The sequence below is a fragment of the Canis aureus genome, chromosome 38, assembly GCF_053574225.1.
Source record: "Canis aureus isolate CA01 chromosome 38, VMU_Caureus_v.1.0, whole genome shotgun sequence".
Classification (NCBI taxonomy): Eukaryota; Metazoa; Chordata; class Mammalia; order Carnivora; family Canidae; genus Canis; species Canis aureus.
Genome location: NC_135648.1, coordinates 10,291,364 through 10,312,800, shown reverse-complemented (window position 1 = coordinate 10,312,800; position 21,437 = coordinate 10,291,364). Strand labels below are relative to the sequence as shown.

The following is a 21,437-nucleotide window of genomic DNA, read 5'->3' as shown; positions in this document are numbered from 1 at the left end:
GTATGAAAACCTAGCTGACATTCTCATTTACTCATCATCCGTCTCCTTTAATATGTCATCCATCATTTGCTCCCATTTCCCTTAAGAGCTTGTGAAAAGTTGGAGTGCAAATGGCCAAGCAGTCAAACGCCTTCCATTATTTCTCTGATGGGAATTCCGAGGGGAAGTCAGGTTCTTTTGACAACAATGGCTGATGCACGACAGAGTCTTGAGACAGGCTGAATTAGAAACTTGATTTTGACCTAGCGAAGCACTCCTCTGTTGGGTCGGGCATTGAAAGGATGGTTGGAAGTAGGACACAGCTCTGTATCTATCCAGGGATTGGTGTATTTGGAAATAAGGTGTTGCCAAGCAACCATTCAAAAAAGGAGCCTCTTTGTCCACACTGCCCGGAATTTGAGCAGATGTCCAGAAAAACAAGGCCAGATCCTTTTGCAGATTCTCTTGGAATCCTAAAAAGGTAAACTCGAAATTAATCCTCTAGGCCAGTGTGGCTGAAGCATATGTAGGGGAAGTGAGAGAGTATGTTTTCAAGTAATTTGAAAAGGAAATAGTAGATGACTTTTTTTTTTTTAAATATCAACAGAGAAGTTGATTAAAGAACAATGGCGTATTTTAAAAAAATGCAACCAACAATATATCTTTATGTAACTGCTACTTAACTTCAGCAATGCCTTAGGTGTCAGGGACACATTAAGAGCAAGGGGTGTCAGATTTAATTTCCAGGGCTCAATAATTGCCCGTGGAGCCTTGTAACCTGAAGACTCAATTGCCTTCTGAGTGGGCTGTTTTTCCACTTGTAATTTTTTTCGGGCACTTTTTTGGGGGGTGGGAATAGTGGTATGGGGTTGAGGTAAAGACAAAATTCACAAATGTTTGTGACGTGCACTTCAATTATTCACAAATATTTGAGCTGATCTCATTAGAGGTAATGTGTTCTAAAATGTAAAACATCTCATAATTCAATATATTAGTATTCTAATCACCAAATAAACGTAAAATTAATTCAATGAGTTTAGGTTAAATGCTGTGTTTAATATAAGTCACTGTGCTGCATGTCAAGGAGGATATCAATAAAGACATTATATACATCCTTTGAGAAGAACCAATCTTACCAATGTCCAAAACAGAGTCTGAAAAAAGAAGCAAAACAAAATTTTCTTTGATATAAAACCATAGTGGTTGTGATACATGCTGGTTTTAAAAATTCTACTGATGTTCAATGTTGTCAAATCAGATTTTCTATAGGTGGAGCTCATTTTATGAGAGATTAGATTCTAAGTCAGAGGAAAAATGAAAATAGTAAAATCTCATTTTGCTTCTAGTTGTGTATCCTTTTACCTTTTCATAGTATCACCAACACAGGCAGGTTTTCCTCCAGCATCCGAAAAAGTTGTTGCTGCTTGCTGTGTCCGGCAGTAAACATTGGTTTGTGTTTAGAGGCTGTCCTCAGCTTTGTCCTTGAACCTGGACATGAGCAAGGACCTGTCTTGCAGCATGTGTTTCAGAACACCTCCCTAAAAACCACAGTTAAAAACAAAACAAAACAAAAAGGTAAATAAAGATATTAAAAATATATAACTGCTTCTGTCCCTTGCGATCCAAAGCTCAGTGCTGGTCCAGAATGATCCATAACCAGGGCCGGCTGTGTTATTTGCGGTGCCAAGAGCAAAATAAACATGTCCCTGTTTCCAAAAAGCAGGAAGGAGGGCTGTGAAAATATATATGAAGATATTCTTTCCTTTTGCCACCAGTCTCCCTCTCTCTCTTGACTTGCAGTGGTGTTTTCAATTTGCTCTTTAATGTTGTCCCAAGCAAGGAAATGTAAAATTGTAAATTATTAGCATCATCTCACAGCTCATCTCTATCTTATGCAAGGCCAGTTGTGAATGTAAACATAGGAGCATTGAGTTTGTACGCAGAATCACTGAGATTGCACAATCTGCATTTTGTGGCTCAACCCCTGGAGCTGGCCAGGAAAGCCAAAACACAAGGCAGACTCAGAAAGGTCAGAAGAAGGAAGAGAAGATTCCACCCCTCGTCCTTCACTGCCAGGCGTGGAGCCAGCTGAGGGAGCGCTTGGTGTGGAGATACTAGTTGGGATTATGCAGGGATGCAAGGCGATCTTGCACAAAGAAGTATTGTTTCCCAGCAGTGCTGAGTGTCCACAGTATCCACAGTACTGCTCCCCTTCCTGCCCCAAGTGATGGTTCTGGAGATTTCTCTGCAGTGTTTGCAACCGTTGGGCATAGTAGCTGAGAAAACATGACCACATGATTAAGCATTCCTTTTGATCTTCAATTTGTGAACCATGGGCCTCGATATAATGTGCATCAAATGAGATTCCCATTATATTATTATTATTAATTATTATTACACAAGCAGCTAGATAACTGAATGCTAGAAAGGTGAGTAAGCTTTTTATTTAAGAAATTAATGACTTCATTAATTGTGCAAACCTTTTCAGTTTTACTTAAATATTAATGGCTCAGATGTCAGATAAACATAAATTATAGTTTATATTTAGCCTTTTAATTGTAATGGATGACTTTTAATGAAATAGGAGGATAGCTTTTAAAACATGTATACACCAATAACTTTAATTTTTTGTATCTACTTTAATTTATATTTGTGGATACCTCATATGTATTTATCTTTTACTTTGAGCTAGCACAATATATATGAAAACAAAAACTTTTTGAAAATCTTGTTTGTAACAATATAATTAATGATTTCACTGAAACAAAGGAAGAATAATACATTTTTATGGGATAAATACATAATACTTTATGTATTGTGTATGTCTTTGCTTTATTACTCATCCAGACATCACCAGCCCATAAACAGGATACCCCTATGTGCATAATAATAATTAAGTTCTGTTGTCTTTGATGTTTTGCCAACTTTCAGTCATAAAAACCATACCTTTATGCACATTTATTTTTTAGCTTTTGTCAATATGAAGGTATAATTTGCAAGGTTCAGAGGAGAGAGTTTTTTTACTTAACTCTTTCTTGACTTGGTTTGTAACTTTTAGGTATTAGAGGTATTATATGGTTTACAGGCCTCCATTTGTGGTCTTGTCCTGGGACTCAAATGTTAGGTGAAGGCCTGTTGTTTTATGAACAACTTGTCTCTTGAACTATAAATTCCCCACTCATGGTAGGGAATTGGCCTTTGTGAATAGGACCAGATGAGTAACCAAAGATTCAAATGTCTCCCCTTCTCAGGCTCACTCTGTATATAGACTCTGGGCCAAGCAGTTAGTAAAATTACTTGCATGGCCTAGGCTGACTTTTCTCTTAGACCAAACACATATAGTTGAATGTCATAACTTAAAGGAAAGCATAATGCTACTTTACCGTAATGCAAATGCTGACATGAGTAAATGGTTCATAATTACTTAATAAGTTGTTTAATTAAATCTGACATGTTATGGTTTTGCTATCATTTTATGATTTAGGGTTTGCCTTCATTCATGCAGTCATTCATTCAATACAACTTTGTTGCTGGGCATGGAAGTCATGAATATAAATAAGATACTGTGTTTTTACTTCTGGCAAGATATTGGAATAGATACTAAAGGGGGATTTACTACAAAATAACTAGCCATGCCTTTTACAAAATTGCTAGTTTTACAGAAAATAAGAGGAAACTTCACTATGTCTCTCCCACAGTCAAGAACTGTGAAGAGTCTGAGACTTTACTCCACTGCCAAGCTAGCGAGTTACCTGCCACAGTTTCATGGATGCTGATAGAAGACATGAGACACCTGGACCAGAGACAACGGACTTCACTACTTACAACCTAGCAGGGAGTATGAGTTTCATGTTCTTCTAAGTTCCTTTGTCTTGTAAGCCTCACAAGGTGGTGGAGAAACCCAGGTGGATGTTCAGTATGTATAGTGTGGTTTATATCATAGCTGAGGAATGCTCAGATTAGGAAAACCCAGCCTTTTAAAGGGCTATTAACAAACTTGCTCAACTTTTGCCCAGGAGGGAGAAATTATGTTTATTATTCTGGATAAATATGTGCTCTGCCCTAGATGGAGATAGCATGTGTATCTTCTGAGGCTGTTTTCTCTACAAAAATCCTTGGGAACGTAGTTTAGAACAAATGCTGTCAATTCCTCTATTTCAGGGAACACAAAGAAATGAGACAGACTCATGGATAAATTTCTCCCAACACCCTCCAAAAATAACATAATGAATAAACAAACCGACAGAAACCAGTTAAAGGTGGACAATGAGTAGTTAGCAAATATCAAGTGGGCTTACTTTGAGAGCAAATGCCAATATTGGCATACCAAGCTTTGGGCCAGCAGAATGGTGGGAGTGTTGAAACATAGAATGTTTTGGACACCAAAAGAAGTGAAATGGTCCCTGGTCAATAACATTCACTGATTCCCAGAATAAGCAAGTGGTTCTGAACAAGAATAACAACAAAATGCTCTGAAATCATTCTCTGAATAAGTGCTCTTGATTACCATGTAATAAGATCAAATAAATAGCACATGGTTCAGAATCACCAAACACATGAAGAAGTAAGCCACCATGGGTAAGAATGATTAGAAAAAAACAGTATATTTAGACCCAAAGCAACTCAGATATTGGAGATTTCAGATACTGAATACAAAATAATTTTGTATAGGTTGCTTAAGGAAATAGAATTTGGAATCACAAAAATTAACATGAACTAGAAGATTATGATAAAATTATCAGGTAAATCCAAATAAGAACAAAATATAACTTTCAGAAGTGAAAACTATTGGCACAGGAGACTTCATGGATGGGTTACATGGCAGATTAGGTCAGCATAAGAGAAAAGTAAGTAAAGTAAAGAAGAGATATAAGAAAAATTATATAGAATTAAACTCAGAGAGATGTAGAGATGGAAGCATAAGAAAAATTCAGAAGTATGAAAAATAGAATGAGAATGTTTAACATAAATTTAATCAGAGTCCCAGAAGGAGGTAATAAAAGTGAGATGGTTTTGAAGAGACAATAATATAATTTTTCTGCCCTGGTAAAAGCATTAATTTTCTTTTTTCTTTTTCTTAGATTTTATGTATTTTTTCATGAGACACACACACACCCAGAGGCAGAGACACAGGCAGAGGGAGAAGCAGCTCCATGCAGGGAGCCCAACATAGGACTCGATCTTGGGTCTCCAGGATCAGGCCCTGGGCCAAAGATGGCGCTAAACTGCTGAGCCACCCAGGCTACCCAAAGCAGTAATTTTCATATAAAAGATCCACAATTTATAGCAAATGATAAATAGAAAGATAATTATAAGATGTACATTGTGGTAGATCACAGAGTATCAAAGATGAAAAGATCTTAAAGCAGCAAGAGACAAATGTCATTTTGTGACAAGACAACAGGAGCTGTTTGCATAGCAATGTAAAATAACTTGTGTCATTTGCTATCATCAGATGCACCTCTTGATTTATGCTTTGAATACATCGCATTAGTGAGCTAATGTTTTATATCTTCAGTAACACTATGAGTTTCTAAGATCAGGAATTATTATATATTTTTACATCAATAATTAGCATGTTTCTCATTGGAGGAGGTCAATGGAAGGCTTTGTGAGCCACTGATGGACTAATTGGCAGAGCTACTGTGATTATCTCTAGATACCAGAGACTAGGAGTCTTTATCTTGAGTAAATCACCATTAGAGGTTTATGTTGGTAGCACTAGACTTAAGTGCATAGTTTGAGGATACCAGACATATATGCATTAGGGATCTTCAGTGTGATAATACAATCTGTATGTCAACATGACATATAAAATACCGTCTCTCTTGGAGCTTACATTCTAATGGAGGTAGGCAATAAAAAATAAATACCTAAAGGAGGTTATCTCAGCTAGTTGTAAATTCAGGGAAGGAAAAAAAAAATCAGAGTACAGTATAGAAAGTGATTGGAAGTAGGGGTGAGAGGCCACTTTGGGATCAGGGGTCAAGTGATTCCACTTGAGCATCTACATGAATGAGAAAGGGCACTCCATGCAAAGTATCTGGGGAAAGAATATTCTAGGCAATGGTTCCAGCAAGTAAGACAGACCTGAGGTTAGAGTAGAGTAGGTTTGCACTTTTCAAGTAACAGAACGTGACTGAGCTTTAGTAAACAAAGAGGAGAGTGTGATGGAAGATTTAGGTGAGAGAAGCAGGGCCAGATTCTGTAGGGCCTCAGAGACCCTTGGAAAGGAGTTTGCATTTCATTTTAAGTCCAATGGGAAACCACTGAAAGGCTTTAAATTGTTGTTTATGTTTTAAGAAGTCTTTCTTATTGTCACATGGAGATTTATCTCCTTGCAGTGGAACAAGGGTGTAGGAAGGGACACCATTTTGAAAGTCTTCTAGGCAAGAGACGACCTTGTGCTCAACTGGTGACTGACTGAGTGACTGGATGCAGGGTTTTAAAACCAGTTGGATTAGAAAGTCAGCATGGCATTCCTTAGAACACACATGATTTGAAAGTTTCCAAACTTGTCTCCCAGCTCTGGTAGGACCACAGCAGCACAGCCCTCACCCCCGCTCATGTGGTCCAGTCACTTTGACCTAAGTCAGTTCTTAGAGCCCACCAAACTTTTTCCTTGGGACCATACACTCTACCCTTTTATTCCCACCACTGTCATCCCATCTTCTAGGTCTTCACATAGATATCACCTCAGAGATCTTCCTTAAGTACCCAAGATAATCACATAGTCCTTTCCTGCTCTTGTCTATTCCTTCCCATCCTTCCTGTTAATCATCATAATTGAATTTATCTGTGTATTTGTCTGTCTCTCTCACTAGGATATAAGCTTCTTGACTGGACTATGTCGTGCACATTCATGGTTATTTTCCCAGCATACAAGTACTCTGAATATACAACAAAGAGTATCCTAAGCACTTTACATATATTAACTCATTTAATTCTCCCAACAATGATAAGAGGTTGCATCTATTATAATTCACCTATTGTGGCTGAGGGAATTACAAAGAGGTGAGGGAAGTTGCCCAATTTCCCCAAGCTAGTGAAGGTGTGATCTGGGCTGTGGATCTAGGTAGCCTCTCTCCTGAGTCTGTGCTCCTCACTGTTTCATTATTCTGCCCTTAAGATAATGGATAAACCAATAACAATGATTCTCGGTCCTCCCCTTAGCTCTAAATAATGCTTTAATTTTTTTTTCATTTTAATAAACAAATGACTGTCATTATGCATGAATGGTAACAAAACCTAAACAGCGGGGTGCCTGAATGGTTTAGTGTGATCCTGGGGTCCTGGGATCCAGTCCCACATTGGGCTTCCGGAGGGGAGCCTGCTTCTCCCTCTGCCTGTGTCTCTGCCTCTCTCTGTGTTTCTCATGACTAAATAAATAAAACCTTAAAAACAAACAAGCAAACAAACAAACAAACAAAAAACCCCAGCAAAACCTAAACAGTTCTTAGCTCCATGTATGACTTTTTTTTTTAAGGGACTCAGTGGAGAAAATGCCATTTTCCAGCTTCCACTGCCTGAGATTGTTTCTTTTTTTCCCTGCCCAAATAATTGGAGGAAGGGCAGGAATGATCTTACTCCCACTGCTTCTCACCTCTTGGTTTCTATGGACCATGTGATGTTTTGCATTTCAATGAGTTCTCCTACTTGGAAGCAGCCAGCTTCAAAGATGTCTCTTAAATTCTTTGACTATATATACATATGTATATTTAAGATTTTATTTATTTATTCATGAGAGACACACAGAGGGAGGCAGAGACATAGACAGAGGGAGAAGCAGGTTCCCTGAGGGCAGCCTGATGCAGGCAGGACTCGATCCCAGGACCCCAGGACGAAGACCTGAGCCGAAGGCAGACACTCGACCACTGAACCACCCAGGTGCCCCTCTTTGACTACATTTTTAAGCAATTAAAAAAAAGCAACCTTTAAAAATATTTATAACACAGTTTCCTCCATAGCCTGGTGGTTATGGACTGATTTACATGCACAGCCATGACGGGGTGAATCTAAGACAGATTTCCCCCACGTTTGTGACCCCTTCACCCAGCACCGTGCTTGGCACATAGTGGGAACTTATTATCTATTTGTTCAGTGGATAATGAACACAGTATCTGACACCTATTAGATCATTCTGGCCACGTGGCTCATTTAGTGAAATCATATAAAATGCATCCAACGGAGCATCTGCTACCTGCTTAGGCCCTGGCTGGTACAGAAACAACACTGAGGACTTACGGCAGTTAAGGATCATGGCATGAGCTCCTTGCTGTCCTCCTGCCAGTCTATCAATACCAAGTTTCCTCCCTGACTCCCTGGTCACCCACCTTTGCTCATTCCATGGCTGATTTCTTGCTCAGCCCCTTCAGCCTGACTCATGGTGTGACCTACTTTCCAGGCTCTGCGCCTTCCTTCTGGTTCCCAGACTCTGACAGGCATTCTCCTTCCTGGCACTGTGCTTCTGTGGACAGATATCTGGGAACAACCCTGTCTTGGCCTGGTCTGGGGGATCTTACTCTCCAACCCCCCTCCATCCGTAGCCACTTGCCCCCCGCCCTGGAATACACACTGCCAGCCCTGATAGGTCTTGTACTGGGTTAAAATTAGATCTATTTTCTTCCACTGCCAAATACCTCTTTGCTCTTAGAGCATCTTCGGATGCATGAACTACTTTATTTTTTATATCACTTTTGATAAAATCAATTCTGTCTCTCATTTCTCAGCTTTAGTTTTCTCAAAAATCTTGTTTGTTTCAAATATGGACTCAGTCAGTCTGTGGACAAACATCAGTGCCTCCCTGCTCCTTGAAACCTCGACCATAACACACTTTGGGTTATGGGGTGTACATGCAGCTGGGCACAAAACTATGAAAATCAAGGCAGCTTCTGTTACTATTTCTGGGTTGCCATCCTTGTGTTCCTGGGGCAAGAAAGGGGCAACGAGGACAGACTTTCTATATATCAAGAAAGTCCTTTAATTTTGCCAGCAGTCACATTCTGGACTAGGAGATTGTTCCTGTTTATATTTCCATTCTTTCTTTTGCCAACTCTCTAATGCCTTTCTTTTGCCTTCAAAAAGAGAATATTCCCAGGACTGTGGTACAGTGGTATACAGTTTGGAAAAGTTCACCTCGAGTGCATCCAGCAACAGCATCAAAGTCAATGGTATTTTCTTCATTATCTCTGATCATCTACTATTTGTTCCAGCAGATTTCCCCTCCCAAAACTCAGCGTGCCCCAAGACATCTCCAAGTGCCATCAGCTCCTTTAGTTTAGTGAATTGTTTTTCTCAGGGATAATGAAAATTAACTCTGATCTTAACTTAAGTGAAATATAATTAGGTAGGTTGCTCTCTAGAAAAAAAAAAAATTCCATGGCACTACATGAAAAGGTAGGAATAATTTTGGATTCACCATTACTACTACTACTGCCACTACCACTGCTATTATAACTATTACTACTACTACCATCATGACGACTATTATTTGGCCACTTCACACTTTAAGGCAGATTCCACACTTTCTTTTTCTGAAATAATCCAGCTAAGCCAGACACTGTTTTGAAATTCTCTTTTGAGTTAATGCAGAAGCCATAATTTTCTCCTAATGCTGAAGAATCATTTGGAATAAGGCCATTTCATTAGCATTGCAAGGTTGGAAGAGATCTTCAGAGTTTACCTCATACAACCGCCGTCCGTTGTTCTGATCTCTTCTCTAACATCTCTGCCAAGAGGGTGGCTGGGCCTCTGATGGAACATTTTGGGGATGGACTATTCTCTGAAACATCAGGGGGACCTATCTTTGATCATCTTTTATCTCATTCCCGGAGAATTGTTCTTTCACTGTGATCAAGTAGCTACACACCCAAGGGGGTTGAAGGTAAGAATCGTAAGACAGGTCAGCCAAGTCCAGTTGCATGAAATCAATTTGCTATCCCTGGAATTAGTTCAACACAGATACCATTCATGCTAATAGGGAACTTTTTTTTTTTTTTTAATAGGGAACTTTTTGAATTTGAATCTTATTTACATGAGCCAGTGAGAATATCAATTGTTCTCCTATTGTAAGTTAACAGTTTTGCATACTTGAGAAGCAATGAGCCTAAACAAAAAGGAATTTTCTTCCAGTGGTTTGTGTTAGAGCCAATAGGAGCTGCAGTGCATACCATGTGCAGAAAGGATTTACTGGATTTCAGAGCAAGCCCTCCTTGTTGCTTATTACTTACCGGGTGAGCCTGAGCCCTTCTTGTCCCAGTACTAACCCTTAACTAACATTTACCATTAGGCAACGGTTCTTTCCTTAAGCAACAGCTCATACTTAATAGGGGCCATTACAAAGAACTTTGCTCTATTGTATTAAGTACTAAAAAGAATGGATAGATTTCTCATGTTTTCTTGTTTCTCATATAATTAACTTGTTAAAAACTAACCTTACCTGTAATAAGATGTAGTTATTTGGGGAATAATAGCCTGCATTAACAAAACATATCTTGATATGAAACAAATCCTTTGTCCTCTCTTGCTATTTTATATCTCCCTGGTCAGAATTACAAAGGGGTAACATTCAGGAGTAAGAACACTGATTAATGAACAGCCACTGAATTCATCTTTGGGAGTACTGAGTCTGGGAACTCCTAGCTACAGGGCAGAGTAACTCTGGTGGTCCTTAAGCAGGACCACAGAACCACCAGCTTCATAGGACTTTAGGCAATGGGTGTGAACAGCAGCCTCATGACTCATGCAAGGGTGAGCTGGAATGGGGTGATCCAGTAGGCAGGAGAGAACTTTTAAAGAGAAGCTAAACTGTAGCCAAATGACTACTAGGGCTCGCTGCTAGGAAACTCAGTTGTCTCCCCTCTTAAAAAAAAAAAAAAAAAGAAAGAAAGAAAAAAAAGGCTTGTTTGTTAAAAAGGCCCGAGGCATGGAGTTTAGGTACAGGATTGGACACATCTGGAAGGTATAATTACAGAGCTTGCAATTAGTAAGTACAGTATTAATACACATGGAAGCAGATTCATCTATTTATCTCATACCTTCTGTGAGAGTTCAAACTTTGAAACTTCTGTCTTAATATTTCAGCTGGGAAAATTTGCAACTATTCAATTATTTGTTGGAGATAAATTCTCATTGGGGTGGTGGAACATGGCTATTGTGGAAATGATTTGATTTCGTCAGACCTGTAAGTTTCTAAGCCCTCTAAAAGGTGATTTCTTTAGACACAGAATGGTCTATGAGTATGTGCTTTGACATCATAGCACTACAATGTAAATCATTATACTATAATTGTATTTCAAATAGAGTTAGCCTGTGAATGAAGTAATTTCTGTTAAAAAATGTCACCCAATGAGTGAAAATTCACTGATGATTTTTCTAGAAGAATGAAAGAAAATGGAACTCACAAGTTATATGATATATATATAAATCATTATATATATATAATGATTCCATTATATATATATAAAACATATATTCCAGAAATTCATGTATTTAGAAATTTATATTATTGTGTATATATATATATATATATATATATATATATATACCCACAATTACATATATTTATATGAATTTCAGAAAAACATACATGTGTGTTTATCCACGTAGGTCAACCTTGAGATCTCATTCTCTATATGCTTTATTAATTAAGTTGACTTCCTGGGCTTTAAGGGTTTAAGGAGAGGTAGGAAGAGGGGGTATTTCTATGAAAAAAGACAGTTCTCATGTTGTTTCAGTCTGGGTGGAATTCAAAAGTTTCAGAGTTTTCACAAACGGCCTTCTTCTCAAAGGTTTGTTGGCCAAGTTTTGATACCCCAAGAGGCTGGGGAAAGCATCTGACCTTCTGGGCACATACCACACTGTCCAAACCTTTTTAGGCTGACCCATCACAGCTAAGGGTCTCAACAAAACGGACAGCACCTTGAGCAAACACGACAGCTACTTTCTAACGACAGACAGCCTTACACTTGAGTTCTTGTAAGAAATGGCCAATTCAAAAATGTTTTCTTTTAACTGAGCTAAAAATAGTATAAACTGAAATAGCTCATCCTATGAAACACTTAAGAGTAAAATGTGCGTTTTACTATTTTTTTTTCTTCTTGCCTTAAAAATGTGTTGCATTAGGACGAATCAGGCCACTGCAGCCAGGATGGAATGTGAACCATGCCACTGGACAGCAAATTGGAGGGGAACATGCCTTTCGTCTTAATTATAGGCTGGACAAGGGAATGCACTGTATGCTCTGCTATGTATGAGCAGGGAGAGAATTTTCCCAGGGTATTTTTCTTTTGCATTTCTGACTCTTATTGGATTGGAAGCTTGTCCATGTGACCCAGCAGGGTCCATTTTTCCATAATAAGGCTAAAAATATGCCAGAAATGTTTTCTTTAGCACAGTCTATGAGTGTCAAACATGAAAGTGACAGACCTCTCTTTCCTGTTGATTCTATTTCACCTTTTCCTGGAGCAAGTTCCACTGTGATCCCACCATTCCCTCCCAATGTTCTTTTTCTGATAGGCTCCATAAACTGGAGTGTGATCCAAAGTGGAATAATTGTCGAAATTTATTCCATGTCCCTGTAAAACACAGATTTTGCTCTCTCTTTATAGTTGTTTCTAATGACTCACCTTCAGTGCATCATAGCCCTTGAAATGTTTTTCCTGTAATAGTAATGTATTGTCACTGAGTCATTCATTCTCTTCACCAGGGTCTGTTATGAGATGAATTACATCTAGAATTGCATTTAGAATTCGGGTAGTCCATGACTGTAACGGATTATAAAGGAATGATACAGTGAATAAGAGCATGTACTTTGGTAAGAAGAATCAGGTTGAGCCAAGTAATACCCATAGCACTTTTGGTTATGCTTTATTTCCAAACCTTTTTCTTTGTAAGTTGGTTGTATAAAGTTGTTGCAAGGATTAAATTAATAATGTATCTAATATATTTAGCAAAATGCTGAGGTTACTTTGCTCTCATTTTTAGTCAATTAAATCAACTAACCATAAATTAGATTAGATTAGATAAATTCCTTAATTGCATGGGTAAAAGTACTCTTACTGTGATTAAGAATAATGTCCCAGTCTTCTCCTGATTCTTAGCCACTAGTATCATTCAAGCTATTTAAACTTGTGGTTCTCAAATGGAGGCAAATTTGCTCCCCCCAGCAGACATTGGCTTTTGGCTGTCACACCTTCGGTGCAGTGGGTACTACTGGAGTCAGCGAATAGAAGCCATAGATATTGCTGAACATTCTATTAGATGCCAGAGAGCCCCCCCCACCCCCCCGCCCCTGCCAAACTCACACCAACAAAGAATTATCTGGACCAAAATGTCAGTAGTGGAGAGAGATTGATAAAACCTGGGTTAGATAAAAGCTTTAGGGTCTATTGTTTGGTCTGGAGTGCTACCATAGGAGGCATTCAATGAAATGAACCTATTAAATTTCTCTCCATGCCCCATTGATTCTGAGAATGGTTTTGAGTGCCTACTATGTTCAGAGCTGCATTACTGGTGGCTGACAGTCTCAGTTTCTGAGGCCAATATGCTTCTAAGGAGGCCAGGATGCTGGATAATGGGTAAGGGACAGAGTGAGGAATTAGCTAAATCCTCCTGATGGTAAGTGCATGCATTTAATACTAAAGATTAAATATAAATTAGAAGCAGCTTTAGATGGTTTAGTATCATTCCTAAGACGAAGGGAGAATTTTCCGAACTAAATTCATCTCCACAGCAAGTTGATATTTTTACCGATTTAGGAGGATTTTACTAGCTTGCAGTAATACGTACAATCCAGCCTGTCTACCGAATAGCTGCTTCTTTTCTCAATCCAGGGGTTGCCAGATGCCAGGTATGGAGAATGCCAGATCCAAGGCTTACAAAAATGATATTCATTTAAAAGAAATCAGAAGTCTTGTTTTTATTGAACTCAAAAATTAAAAGTTAAAATTTTCTTTTTAATTCAATAAAAGTATTTTGTTTTAGCCTCACATTTTTTGGAGCTCCCAGTCTCTCTTTACTTTTCAGGAAGTGTTATCTGCCTCTGTCAAATTGCAAAGAGACTGGTTTTAATTTGGAGATCTAAATTTATATATAATCATATACATTAACAAATAACGATTTATAGTATACATTTTCCTTCACATGTATATAATAAATATCTTCAGGGTTACTCCATTTCTTGCTCACTTCCCATGCTTTGATGTGTTTGTCCTAATTTGCCTGTGATGGTTTCTTCTTGATGTCCCCAAGATTTACAGGTCATTTGACTTACCATAGTCAACTAAGGTGGTTGCATAATCAGAGGAATGAATGAGTCCAGGCTCCTATCACTTGTAGTCTATGTTTATGGTTCATGGCAAACTGAGAAGTTCTCAGCTACATATTATTCTATTCTTGGCACTGAGAAATTATTTTGCTTGTGTAGGCATGTTCCTTTCAGATTAAATTTTTATCAGTATTAAAATTGTTGATGTTGTAATTGATTGATGACTGACAGAAACTAGAAAAAAAAGCTAGAAAATCTTAGTGTAAAAATATTTACAAAAAACTACACTGTACTTTATATATATATATATTTGTTTTAAATAAGGAAGTGGGTTTTCTTTTTTCTTTTTTTTTAAGATTTTATTTATTTATTCATGAGAGACACAGAGAGAGAGAGAGGTAGAGACACAGGCAGAGGGAGAAGCAGGCTCCATGCAGGGATCCCGATGTGGGACCCGATCCTGGGACTCCAGGATCATGCCCTGGGCTGAAGGCAGACAGATGCCCAACTGCTGAGCCACCCAGGCATCCCTGCACTTTATTTTAATTGCGAAATTAAAGATCATGCACAATGAATAAAGATTGTGCAATGGAAAGGACCTTGTCAAGGGAATTTATAGATTCTGGCTTTACTCCTAGGTCTGAACTAGGTGAGTTCACTTAGTCCTTCTAAGTGTCCAGTAACTCATTCATAAAGATGGATGGATTGAACTTCCCCATCCCCTTTTAATGCTGTGGTCTACAATTCTGTCAAAATAAGACCTCATTCCAAGTAAGCAACATTACATAGAAAGAGGTCTATAATTAAATTTAGGGTACAGGTGGCCACTTGATTCAATAGTAAATTGTTTCTTAGCAAGAAGTACTCTATGAATATCTGTCATCATCATAACTTTGTTTTGGAAAGCCACCTCCGTTGGCTCTTTTTGTCACTTGAGCTTACTGCTCTGATCACAGGTGATTAGATGAGGCTGGAGAAGCACCCAACACAAAGCTAGCAATGTACATTTGCCCGATGACCCCTGAAATTCCTTACTATATCTCTTTTATACTGTAAAGTAAATGGCTGAGCCAATTCTAGTTGAGAAGTATGGTTTTAGGGGAAGTCAGCAGATATTAAAGTGGTGGGGAAACCAAGAGCCATAGGAAAAAAGCAATAAATAGAAGAGATGAGACATCGGAAGACCTAAGAAAGCAGAATCCATGGAGCAATAAAAGCCTAACACAACATTTACTATAAGTAAGCAGAAACCCTGAAGGACTAGTACCAAATGTTTAGCCATAAGTGACATATTCAGGAAAAAGACAAAACCAACTTTTTAGGTTGTGAAATCCTCATGTCTTTATGGTATCCAGGAGAAAAAGACAAGGAGCTTCTCTTAAGTGGGATGCATGGCAAACAAATGCTGATTGCATGTTTATGAGGAAGTGTGATCCAGTGTCTCTGTTGCTGCCTGTACAGTTTACCTTGACTTTCGCTCTGACCTTGCGTTCGGTGAAGTTTGGATTGTGTTCGTTAAAATGTAGTTGCATCATCTCTGGGTGTAAGTACTAGAATTTTGGTATCCCATACTGTTTGTCCTTCCCCCCCAATTCCCCATCCTCCTCCTTTTTCACCATGATCATGTCTTATATACAGCTTTTTAGGCTACAAATATCTGGAAGATGCTAACCATCAGTCATCCCCCTTTGAATTCCTGCTAATGGCCTGGCATGGTGCCCCACACATAGTAGGTACTCAGTAAATATTTGCTTAGGTAGTGATAAGGTGACAAACAGCAGAATTAGTTTTCCAAACACCCACACTTTAGTTAAAGCACTTTATGAAATGCATAAGGTGTTTTCTACATATTGGGAAAAAGCTAAAAAAAAAAAAAATGTATGTGGGCTAGACATATGAAACATTCCCTGGAATATCCTGGCTCTGGTTACCTAAAGTCATGGCTGGGTCATGCATTTACCGGAGGTCAAAGCTTAGAGAATGCAGCTTTGAAGGTTCTCTGCATAAGGGTGTAATTTCAAGTTACTAATAACTCAGGAACACTTGATCTCTTTCCTTATTCTTGCCCAGATGAGTCATTTTCTTGGTAGTTTACCTTGAACTCCTCCTATTTATACACAGCAGACTAGCTGGCATGGAAAATTGTGTGCATCTGTCTTTCATATTGAAATATGTATCTATATGTATTTTTTTCTCCCTTTACTATTCTTTTTCTCATTTTCTCATTTCTCTATTGTTTTTGCCTAAAACTGGGGAAGCCTCCTCCAGGGTGAGCTAATCTTAAATCTATCATGAAGATGGGGTCTCCACCTTTGAATGAATTTATTATATAAGAACGAAGCCCCAAAAAGACCCGCTGCATTGTTTCCCAAAGAATTGTCCAGAAGAATTTCCACTTCTCAGAGCCTCATTTGTTTTCTAAATCCCCGAAGAGAGATTTGACTCAGCAAAAATGAGTTTTGAGCCTTCTTCAGCAGCAGCAACAGCGGCTGAGCTGTGGATCTTGGCTCTAAGACTGGCCTAGTTATTCAGCAGATACTGTCCCAGCCAAGCCCTGGAATAGCTTTCAGCCACTGCCACAAATGCTGCCTACCAACCGTTGCTTAGGTGAGGAGAGCCTTGGCCATAAATCCTGGCACCCTCCCCTTCCCCAGATCTGCCTGATTCATTTGTTCACACCACACCTTCAGAGTGGAAGGTATGATTGCCTGCCTTCTTGCTTGCTTATTCTTTCCTTCTCTCTGTCTCTCTCTCTCTTTTTCTTTTTTGACCTGGCAAGGGATCCAGCCAAAAATGGAATTAGAGAAGGCACTCGCACCCATGGATCACCAACAGACAAAACAAGAAAAACTACTGCTGCTTATTTAAGATTTTCTTTGTGTTCTTTAAAGTTTCTTTCACTTTTTTTTTTTTTTTTTTCTGAGAGCATCTTGAGCTTTGAGCAAAAGTTGACTTTTTGTGGGTTGGACTTAAAGATCTATCTTTCCTGAGTCTAGGTAAATGCAGGCAAGGCAGTTGATTAAGAAGTAATGTGACCCAGAACTCAGAAATCATTAAGAGATATTGATGTACATGACTACATAAAAATAAAAATGTTTTCATACCCTTCACAAAAAAAGAAAAAAAAATTAGGAAACACCATAGGTGAAGTCGGAAGACAAACTTAATAGGGAAAATGCTTGAAACTCAATTTCACAGGCAAAAGCCTAATTTCTTTAATATGTAAAATCCCCTGCAAACATCAAGAAAAAGATCAATAAGTCAGTTAAAAAATTGTAAAATGTGTGACTATAAAGGAAAGGAAAGGAAGATTAAAATGAAATTAAATTAAAATGGCTTTTAAACATATGAAAAGATACTCAAACTCACTCATAATTAGGAAATACAAACTAAACTAAATATGGAAACCATTTTTTACTTATGATATGGGATAAGACCCAAGTTTGAGTCTTGCTGCTAAGATTGTGGATGACCAGATATTTCTGTGCCATGCTGACAAGATTATGAATTGTTACAGCTTCTAAGGAAGCAATTAGGCAAAATCTATAAAAACTATAAATGCATATATCTTTTTATCCAACAATTCTACTTCTAAGAAATTATCCCATATGTATACACACCCTTGTGTGTAAAGTAGCATATATATATGACTAGTTCTTGAGGCAGGGCTTATTATAGCAAAAGATTTCTAGATAATCCAAGTGGAATAGTATTAAGCTATTAAAAAGAGCGAGGAATCGCTTTGTGTACTGACATAGAAAGCTCCGTCTGCAAGAGATACTATTAATTGAAAAACTGAGGTACATAATAGTATGGATGGTATGTTTCCATTTGTAGAAAAAGAAAAATTATAGAATGATATAGAGTACATATTTGCTTGTATTTACATAAGATATCTAGAAGCAGGAAACACATAAATTCTCATACAAAGGGAATAAAATGCCTGGGGCATTAAAAAATGTTTATGCAATGTGAATGTCCCTTCCAACAAAAAACTGAATGAAAAAATATTTAAAAAAAGAATGTCTCATAGAAAATAAGGGCCAAATACAAGAGTGGCAGGAGCAAGGAGATTATTACATGTATCACTAGACACAATTGGTGCCATTTTTTTTCCCAATCTCTTTTGTCTTAGTTTGGGCTGTGATAATACAATATAATAGACTGGGTGGTTGAGAGAACATTTATTTCTCAACCTTCTTGAGGCTGGAAGTCCAAAATCAAGGCACTAGCAGATCCAGTATCTGGTGAGCACTTGCTTCCTGGTTTGCAGATGGCCATGTCCTCATTGTATCCTCACTTGGCAGCAAGTGGGAGGAGGGAGAAAGAGAGGGAGAAAAAGAGAGAAAGTCAGAGAGAGAAGGAAAAGAGAGGGAGAAAGCTCTCTCTTGTTTCTTCTTATAAGGGCACTAATCTTATTCATGAGGACTCCACCCGCATGACTTAATTCCCATCACATTGGGAGTTCGGATTTCAACATAAGAATTTTGGGGGATTGCAGACATGTAGTCCATAGCACCTTATACATGGCTTCTTTGATATGCTACTCTTCAAACTTTGTGCTTTTCTTGTCTCCAATTCTCATCAATTTTCTAAATATATTTCTGCTCTAAATTTCCTTGTCCTATAATTATATACTTATTTTTCTATTGATCTATGCATGCATACATTAACTTGCTGAGAACTTAAACAACATTAAACCCTACTTGTAGACTTCATTTAAACAGGAGACTGAATGAGATTTTAAGCCTGGAGGTCTTGTTCTGAGAATCAGTGGACACAGGAGTATGATTTTGACTTATGTAGTAGAATTGAACATGAACAAAAGATTTAATCAAGCTGATCGCTTACTGCCCTAGGAAATTTCCTTATAAGGGATTGACCTTAAGCCTGGTATGTTAACCAGGTCCAAACAGATTGGGAAAGCCTTTCAATTCATGTCTTATTTTATTGCAGAAGAGCTACTCAAAGAACTACCACTGAGTAACAGTAGAAGATTTAGGGATGGCCAGTGAATTCCCAGTCACCACAACCAGGAAAACTCTAGCAACTGAGAACAATTTACTAGCAACGTGACCTTTGTTCAAATCATCAAATCTCTCAGAATCCCAGCATCTTCATGTATACAATGGGAATTTTTTTTAAAGATTTTATTTATTTATTCATAGAGACACACACACAGAGAGAGGCAGAGACACAGGCAGAGGGAGAAGCAGGCTCCATGCAGGGAGCCCGATGTAGGACTCGATCCCGGGTCTCCAGGATCACACCCCGGGCTGCAGGCAGCGTTAAACCACTGCGCCACCGGGGCTGCCCACAATGGGAATGTTTTTGAGAGACCAAATACATTACAAATAAAGATGGCAGCAAAACCCACTGCCAGTCTCCAAGCTGGCCTCAATGACCCTTATTTCCTGGTATATCCTCATGCACCCTTTCCACCTTGTATTAGGGTTGGCCTGTCACAAATGACAGTCATTCTGAGGTTAGGTTATAAAAGTTCTGTCTTTGTCATGCTCACTGTCTCTTCTCGCCTGTCTCTTCCTATCTGTCTGTCCCTTTCTCCCTCTCTTTAGGGGAAGTCAGCCATGTTGTGAGCAACCTTTGGAGAGGCTCATGTGGTGAGATGCAGAAGCCATCAACCAGGGCCACAGGAGTGAGCTTGGAAGCAACTCCTCTCCCCTCATCAAGCCCTCAGATGACTACAGCCCTGGTCAACATCTTTGAGTTCAATCTTATGAAGGTATCTTGAACCAGAACTGTCTACCTAAGTTGTTTCCAGATCCATGATCCACAAAGACTTTGTGACAGAAATAAATGTTACTTTAAATTGCAAAGTTTTAGTATAATTTGTCATGCTGCAAAAGATAATGAATACAACCGTATAACAATAATAACTGATCAATCAGGTCCCATTATTCTTCACAGAAAGAACTTCATGGCATTGCTAAAGTCTACTTAGGTACGGTGATTCCAATGGAACAATCGTCCTTCTGACTCACTATTTAGCTACCTGAGGCAACATTTTGCACGAACTCAAACCTCTGTCTCTTATGCTAGGTTGTCCTGATTAACTGTCACCCCTGGCATCCATTACACAAGTCTCACCGACAGCATTCAGAAGAACAAGGCCCCTGATGGAAGCAGCAGTTCTGTTCATCTTTGTTGCTCCCGATACTGAACCACCGTAACCAGATTTGTTGCCTTGATTCTGATTCAAGGTGGTGTTCACGAGTTATATTGTTTTAACTTGCGGCAACAATTCCTAGAACATACACAGGGATTAGGTAAATGGAGGAATGAATGATGCCTCATCATTCATGCCTCAGTCCTTTTTTTTTTTTTTTTTTTTTTCATGCCTCAGTCCTAAACCACCTCACCCAATAAGCTGATTCCTGGCCTTTTGGAGCTTTTTTTTTCTTACCAGTTGGGTCTTCGTCATGTCTCTGCTCTCTAATTCTGATTTTCTGTCCTTTTGGTCACCTTCAATAAATATCCTACTCTATTTCACTTTGCCCTGGGATCTCTCTCTAGGTGCCGCCTCCAGTGGTAGAGATTTGCCTATATTTACCTCAGTATTATAAGTTGCACTTAAAGAAATTCTAGATTTATCTTACCTATAGAATGTTGCCTCTAAGTACCTGATCTGAGCAACAGCCTGCCTCTGCCTTTTGACTCTTCCATATGGCCCTTTGGGATTACTCACTTATCATTAGTCTGGCCCAGGGTGTCTTCCACTACTTTCTCCATCCCCAGATTTCCTAGTTTTACCCTATTGCTTATTTCAGGGCCCCTTTTCAACGATGCTCTCAGTCCCTACATACAGATTGCACTGGTCCTCAACTGCAGTTAGAATGAAAATCACTTTGAAGAGCTTGAAACATATTCAGATGGCAAGGCCCAATTAAATTAGCATATCTCGGTACAGGTTTCAGGCATGAATATTAAAAGCTTCCTAGTGGATTTTCATGAGTAGCCAGATTTCAAAGCAATAATGTGCAGCCAGGGCTGAACGAGTTCAAATACTACACTCACCAAAGGAAAGGCATCTGGGAACCAGATTCACCCTCGGGTGGCCAGTTTGTGACCTCTGACTAGAGGGTGAGTTGACAGTCTTGCTGGGAAGCCAGGAGCTTTGTTTGTGTACTCCCACAAGATGCTCCAGATGGGTAAAGGAAACAGTGAGCAGAGA

At 38.8% G+C, this 21,437-nt stretch overlaps 2 long non-coding RNA genes across 2 annotated transcripts in view; one reads left to right on the top strand and one right to left on the bottom strand.

Moving 5' to 3' along the window:
* The window catches only part of LOC144307106 (uncharacterized), a 30,857-nt gene extending 28,652 nt beyond the window's left edge, over positions 1 to 2,205 (bottom strand). The window contains exon 1 of the long non-coding RNA XR_013374069.1: positions 1,342 to 2,205. This is a non-coding gene — a long non-coding RNA (uncharacterized LOC144307106). The remainder of the gene's footprint in view (positions 1 to 1,341) is intronic.
* LOC144307105 (uncharacterized) lies at positions 179 to 20,082 on the top strand. Its single transcript, XR_013374068.1, has 3 exons — positions 179 to 460; positions 3,678 to 3,817; positions 19,822 to 20,082. It is a non-coding gene; the product is annotated as an uncharacterized LOC144307105 (long non-coding RNA).
* Positions 20,083 to 21,437: the final 1,355 nt, after the last annotated feature.